Source organism: Physeter macrocephalus, chromosome 9 (assembly GCF_002837175.3).
Source record: "Physeter macrocephalus isolate SW-GA chromosome 9, ASM283717v5, whole genome shotgun sequence".
NCBI classification, from domain to species: Eukaryota; Metazoa; Chordata; class Mammalia; order Artiodactyla; family Physeteridae; genus Physeter; species Physeter macrocephalus.
The window spans coordinates 107,230,591-107,237,526 of record NC_041222.1 but is presented as its reverse complement, the minus strand read 5'-3'; the positions used below and the strand labels follow the sequence as shown (position 1 = coordinate 107,237,526).

The window sequence follows — 6,936 nt, the reverse complement described above, 5'->3', positions numbered from 1 at the left end:
TAGGGGTAGGACGGGAATAAAACACAGACCTACTAGAGCATGGACTTGAGGATATGGGGAGGGGGAAGGGTAAGCTGTGATGAAGTGAGAGAGTGGCATGGACATATATACACTACCAAACGTAGGGTGGATAGCTAGTGGGAAGCAGCCGCATGACACAGGGAGATCATCTAGGTGCTTTGTGACCACCTAGAGGGGTGGGATAGGGAGGGTGGGAGGGAGACGCAAGACAGAAGAGATATGGGAACATATGTACACGTATAACTGATTCACTTTGTTGTAAAGCAAAAACTAACACACCATTGTAAAGCAATTATACCCCAATAAAGATGTTAAAAAAAAAAGAATTAAAGGAAGCTAAAGAAAAATAAGAGGATGCATGACACTTTGAATTTTGAGAAGTATCCATTTCAAGCAGTAGTGTTAATGATATAGAACTATGTTTCCCAGCCAAAGAAAAAGACTTCCTACAATTGTACATAATCATAATCTGTAAGTGCTGCTAACTGGTTTTCCATTTTTGAGTCAACACAGAAACAAATCACAAGAATTAAAGTCATAAAATACTAGAAATTATGACAAACACTGATAGTATGAAATTAATACAATTAGCCAAATTGGGAGGTCCATACATGGGGAGGCTTCATTTCTGTGAGGCCGGAGGTAACCCAGCTAACAAACAGAGACAAAAATGTAGAACTGAGTGGTTCCAGTTTACAGCTTCTAGTAAACTAATCGATCTCAGCATTTGTAGGTGATAACACAAGAAAAATAGAGGCAAAGAGCTGTTTCCATACAGAACTACACCAGTGTGGAAATACTCCAGCGGGGGAGGGGGGGATCTTAAACCTGAATTTGATCAAAACTCTGGTAACAAGAACTGTCATTTAGAAATTCAGAAAACAGAAGAACATGTTAAGTGTTAAAGTATGCCAAGAGGACTAGGAGAATCACTACAAGATTTTTTTTTTTTTTTTTTTTTTTTTGTGCGTACGCGGGCCTCTCACTGTTGTGGCCTCTCCCTTCGCGGAGCACAGGCTCCGGACGCGGGGCACGAACCCGCATCCCCTGCATCAGCAGGCAGACTCGCAACCACTGCGCCACCACGGAAGCCCCTCACTACAAGATTTTAAAAAAGAACAACCCACCACCAATATAAACTTTAAAACAAAAACCTCCAGCTTATTAAGAAATTAATTGCAATAGGATGAAAGAGATGGTAACAAACTTCCAAACACAGTTGTGTCAGAACCTTGTTCGGGTTCTGATTTTAAAATCTTAAATCGAAAGAAGGGGAAAAAAAGAGCAATCGTGGACTACACGTTGGAGGAGAGACAGCCAGAGCCAGAGACCACAGTCCAGGCGATGGTGGAGCACGCAAGGGGACCACTCCTGAAACATGGCCTGGAGAGGAGCTGACCCGCAGTAGGCAGGACTCGAGGGTGGCCTCTGAGACCCCAGCCTCCCCGGTGCGCCCCGCCCCCCATAACCTGTCCCCTGGGCGTGGGCAGGGCCTGTGACTTTAGTGGGACAGCGTCTCCCCCGATGGGGGTACATCTGCGAGACTATCATGCACAGGAGAAAGGAGATTCTCCTGCTGGCTCTGCAGACCTAAAGCTGAGGCTAAGCCCCTCAGCGGGGTCTCTACAGGCCAGGAGGAGCCTCCGGCCAGCAAGAAACAGGGAACTCCAACCCCAGAGCTGCAAGGAACTGGATCCTTCCAGCCAGAGGACGCCTTCATTCCAGCCGGGAGACGCAGGTCCGGGCTCAGCACCCCCTGTGCCTGGACTTCCCGTCCACCGAAACTCTAACACGGTGAATTTCGACGGACTTCAGCCACTGAAGGGGTCATCATCTGTTGCACAGCAATAGAAAACGAACGCGTACCCCTTGACCGTGAATACTTCGTTAAAAAAATAAATTCTTACAGCGCTAAGCCACTGAAATGTAGGAATCACCTGCGAGACCTTATGAAAATGCAGACTCGGATTCTGCAAGTTTGGTTTGGGTCCGAGGCTCCGCAGGGATGAGGAAGCCGCTTGGCGCTGCCCGGTCCAGGGCTCACCGGCCCTACCCGCCTCTGCCGCGCGCCTCGGTCTCCCCAGCAGCCCCAGCCCCACCCTTTCTCCGAAGAGGACCCTCAGTGCCTGCGCGCTCGTCTCCCTCCTCAGACCTCAGACCTCAGACCTCAGCGCTCCACGCCCCCGCCCCCGCCAGCGCCCACATCCCCCTTGCAACTCGGGAGCTCTGCGACGCGCCGCCCCCCCGCAGCATCCCGCATCCTTCGCCCCCGCCCCGCATCCCCCGCGCCCAGCGCCCGCACCGGGCACCTCCCCGCCCATCAGGTCAAAGACCTCGAGCCCCTGCGAGACCGCAGCGCCCCGGGACCCCCGAGACGCCCTCACACCCTTTACCCCGGACCGAACCTGGAGCCGCACCCGCAGCGTCTGAAGGGCAGCTGAGCGCTCCGCAGAGAGGCAGGAGGGCGCGGAGCGCAGGGCCGGTGTAGGGGTCGGTCGGTCGGGCGGGGCGGGGCGGGGCGGGGCGGGGGGGGGCGGGGCGGGGCCCCCGGTAGGCCAGAGGTCCCGGAGACTTTCGGTTTCCTTTCTCGTCTCCTGCGCTCAGTTTCCAGTTTCGTTTCACCGCGTTTCAGTTGTGTGAGCTCGCGGGGGGTTTGAGCGTCCTTCCGCCACAACATCCAGCAAGAGGCAGCAGAGGACTTTGGGATTTGGGCGTGAAATAGAGGGAAATGAGGCAGAGAAATCCGGGACATCTATCTAAACAAGATAAAATCAAGAAGAGGCGGAATTAGAAATAGGTGAAATGTGTCCACCTAAAAAATGTTCACAACCTAGAAGTTGAGAGTTACGTTTTACTCGGCAGGAATTTTTAGGACTTCAAGCCCAGGAGGCAGCCTCTCAAGAAACCCTGAGAAACTGCTCTGAGGAGGTGAGGGGGGCGGAGCCAAATTACATAGTTTTTGCAACGAAGGGCAGGTAGTCTGAACGTCAGGAGATTATTGTTAATTAAGGAAAACCAGATATCCCAAGGTAAGGAAACTAGTGCTTTTCTCTGTATGGGAAGATGCAAGAGTCTGGGCTCACTGAAATCATTCCTTTGATCTGCACCTCAGCTCTCCGGGGCCAGTGTTTTCACATCCTGAGTTTCCGCGTGGCTCACCGCAGGGAGTGGCTGCAGTCTGATGGCTGCTAGACGGCAGGTATTCTTTTCCTTCCTGAGTTCCCTCAGGGCTCACCGGCTCACGTTGGAGGGCTGCAGTCGCTGATGACTGTGACGTCCTTTGTTTACTGATGTGGCAGGAGATACTCCATTTCTCAAATGTAAGGTACTGTGGAGTCTGAAATTCCACCTTTATGCAAAAAGAAAAACCAAACCAGTTAACGCGTGAACTTGGAGTTTCTGTGATGAGAAGCTGAGAATTACCGTTCTGTGTCAACTATATTTGGAGCTTTCGTGGACCGAGAAACATCTTGCTGTAAAATCGAAAGCGCAACATTCTCACAGCTTTTCGGGTTTTTTTGCCGCACCACGTGGCTCGTGGGATTTTAGTTCCCCCACCAGGGGACTGAAACCCCGGCAATGAAAAGGCAGAGTCCTGACCGCTGGACGGCCGGGGAATTCCCTATTTCTCACTTCAGTCGATGTTATTCTTACGTAATTTCTGCCTGTTGATGTTTGCGGTTGCTTAGCGTGCTCACGTGCTTCATTTCACGAACTTCATGAGCGCTATAAATGTGCATGCGCCGGAATTCCAGGAAGTGGTGGGCGGGGGAATTTTAGCAACAGTGGGAAGCCAGGAGCTGCTCTGTCCGCAAGGAAAGAAGAGAGGTCCAGGCTCTCAGTGCTCCGCAGGGGAAAACAGACAGGTGGCCATCGACTGGAGAAAAGGGCAGGGGCTGAGAAGGTGCACACTTCTCACAGCCATCAGGCTTTTAGTGATTGATTATTTATTTGCAAGTTTGTGATGCGTTTGTTGTGATGATAATGAGAAAGAAAAGAAGAGAACTTGGAACTTGACACCTGACTGGTCTAAAGTGACACTCCGTTCGTGTCCCTCCTTCGCTAAGCTCTTTAAGGCACTTGCCTGGCGCCAGCTGGGCAATGCCCCTCCCTCCTCCTGCCCAAAGGTCAGTGTCCTGACTCCTGACACCCGTGAGCTCAGAGCAAAGGTATCAATACTTTGCAGGATGGACTGAAGTAAGGCTCTGGGGCTGAGGAGATGATTGGTACTTCCCCGGGGGGCTCGGAGGGTCCTTACCAGAGGGAGGTGGAAGCCACCTTCTTTCTGGCATGGTGGCCTCTCGTGGTCTACACGCACTGTCTACACCTCTCACCCTCCTCCGAGCCCTTGAGCCCCTTTATTCCAGATCTGCCTTGAAACTGCTCTGTCAGAGACCAGTGATAAGTCAGTGATTGAGAAATCCAGACAATGCTCCTCTGGCCCACGATTCACTGACTTCTCTCTCTGAAATATTTGAAAGATTTTAGCCAATCTCTCTTTTCCTAAGAGCCTCTTCTTAGGAAAGTTTCAGTTACAGTATTCTTTAGATCTATTTATTTCCCTCCCATCTCTTGGGATTAATGGAGTGATCACGTTGAACAATTGCTCAAATTAGAGCCCGGGTCCTGTTGTTGAACCTTCACTCAAATCCCAGCGAACTTGAGCTCCTAACATGGATGGAATCTAGCACCTCTGTGCTTCCATTTTCCACAGGCCAGTGTGGGCATCACCACTCCTCACCTGGATGGCTGAAACAGCTCTTCCCCGCTGGACTGCAGTCGGTCCCTCCATCCCATTTCCACCTGCTGCCAGGGTCACCAGTGAGCATGGAAAACGGAGCCTGTCCAGTACCTGTTGAACACACACCAGTGCTTCCTCATTGCTTCTGGATTAAAGCAACCTACTAGTCCTTCTTCTTTGGGACCCTCCAACCGTTTGATAGGTCTCCTTCCACCCGCGCTCGAGTCAGGGGCCACAGCCAAGTGCAGGACCCCTGTCCTGGACAGATGTGATTGACAGGTGGTTTGTCCCATGTACTCACAGCCCCGGAAGGAGCCAGCACCCCAGGCAGGGCACACAGGCCAGGACCGGGGAGCAAAGTCACCAGGTGTGACTGCAGAAGGCAGATTGGTCATAACCAGAGGGTGGGGTGACCCTGGCTCCCTTGGGAAGTCGTGATTGCTTGCTGAAATAATCGTGCTGGTGGTCAGGGAGTGACAACTCCTGGGTAAATGCAGCTGATCTGGAGGACAGAGGAACTGGCCAGGGTGGGGGGGGGTCGGGCATGGGGGTATATCTGCTCTCACCTGACAAGCCCCCCAGAGAGCTGATGTGCCCCTGGAGGAACTCAGGGATCCCTGGGAGGCTCAAAGATGTCGAGGATGTCAAGGCAGTGAAGGTTCCCCAAAATATGGCACCTCAGCACATGGAGCATCTCAGCTGGACGGCAAGAAGCAGGAAGGTCACTCCAACCACCACCTTTACATTCTTCCCTGAAATCAGGAGACACCCCTCACCCCCCATCCCCCGGGACCAGAGGACAGAGGACATCCTCATCACCAGAGAGGGGGAACACAGGGCCAAGGAGGCAGAAGGCTGTGTGAATTCACCTGGTCACTTCTCACCTTCTACTACCCCAGCCCAAAGCCCTCTGTCTTGCCGATTCTTCACATACTTATTGTTTCTTTGTCTAAAAGGTATAAAATCTTCCTGCTCTGCACGCATCCCTATGTTCATAGCAGCACTATTCACAACAGCCAAGACAAGGGAGCAACCTAAATGTCCATCAACAGATGAATGGATAAAGAAGGTGTGGTACATATATACAATGGAATATTACTCAGCCATAAAAAAAGAATAAAATAATGCCATTTGCAGCAACGTGGATGGAGCTGGAGATTATCCTACTAAGTAAAGTAAGTCAGACAGAGAAAGACAAATATCATATGATATCACTTATAAGTGGAGTTCTAAAATATGACACAAACGAACTAATTTACAAAACAGAAATAGACTCACAGACATAGAAAACAAACTTATAGTTACCAGGAGCAAAAGGGGAGGGATAAATTGGGAGATTGGGATTGACATATACACACTACTGTATATAAAATAGATAACTAATAAGGCCCTACTGTAGAGCACAGGGGACTCTACTCAATACTCTGTAGTGGCCTATATGGGCAAAGAATCTAAAAAAGAGCGGATATATGCATATGTATAACTGATTGACTTTGCTTTACGCCTGAAACTAACCCAACATTGTAAATCAACTGTATTCCAATAAAAATGTTTTTAAAATCTTTCTGCTCCAGTCACTTCTTTTGGACTTCATTCTCTTGTGAAGGGTCCCAAGTACATGGAAAAATTCAATAAAATGTGCATGCTTTTCTCCTGTTCATCTGTTTTATGTCACTTTCACACTTAGGCTCAGCCAGAGACCCGAAGAGGGCAGAGGAGGCTGGTCCGCCTCTACAGCAACATGTGGAATTTTAGGCCTTACGATACCTTGACATCCATTTAAACCTTGGTGATGACTTAGACTTTTAGGAAGCAGGACAAATGCCTCTCCAGGAAGCAAAGTGGAGCCCTGAGCAGGCGGGAGAGAGTCAGGTGGAGAGGCGGCCTCTGGGAACGTGAACGTCGGAGGTGCCCGTCCTTGTGGCCGCTGAAGGGAGTTGAGGGGTCTACGTGGCAGGGGTGGGGGAAGTGCAAGACCCAGGGGCAGGAAGTTAGCTTTATCAATGCCTGTGGCAATGGTGACACCCATCAGGGGTGGGGGGGGTGGGGGGCATGTGCTACCTTGTAACTTAGATCAGAGCTCTTTGAAGAGCCCCTTGGTCCTCTTAATTAAACAAATTAAATCAGCTGCCAGGGGCGTAGAGGGAAGGTGGCAAGGGCACTGAACCTCCTTC

At 50.7% G+C, this 6,936-nt stretch overlaps 1 protein-coding gene and 1 long non-coding RNA gene across 3 annotated transcripts in view; one reads left to right on the top strand and one right to left on the bottom strand.

The window, feature by feature from the left end:
- Positions 1–2,517, bottom strand: part of DDX60 (DExD/H-box helicase 60) — a 91,404-nt gene extending 88,887 nt beyond the window's left edge. The window contains exon 1 of one of the 2 annotated variants that reach the window (XM_028494282.1): positions 2,427–2,517. The gene's annotated coding sequence lies outside the window, so the exon portion shown is untranslated. The remainder of the gene's footprint in view (positions 1–2,426) is intronic. The other variant, XM_028494281.1, reaches the window with a different exon arrangement.
- Positions 2,515–6,300, top strand: LOC129392431 (uncharacterized). The gene is made up of 3 exons (XR_008618304.1): positions 2,515–3,050; positions 3,134–3,220; positions 4,736–6,300. It is a non-coding gene; the product is annotated as an uncharacterized lncRNA (long non-coding RNA).
- The last annotated feature ends 636 nt before the right edge of the window (positions 6,301–6,936 follow it).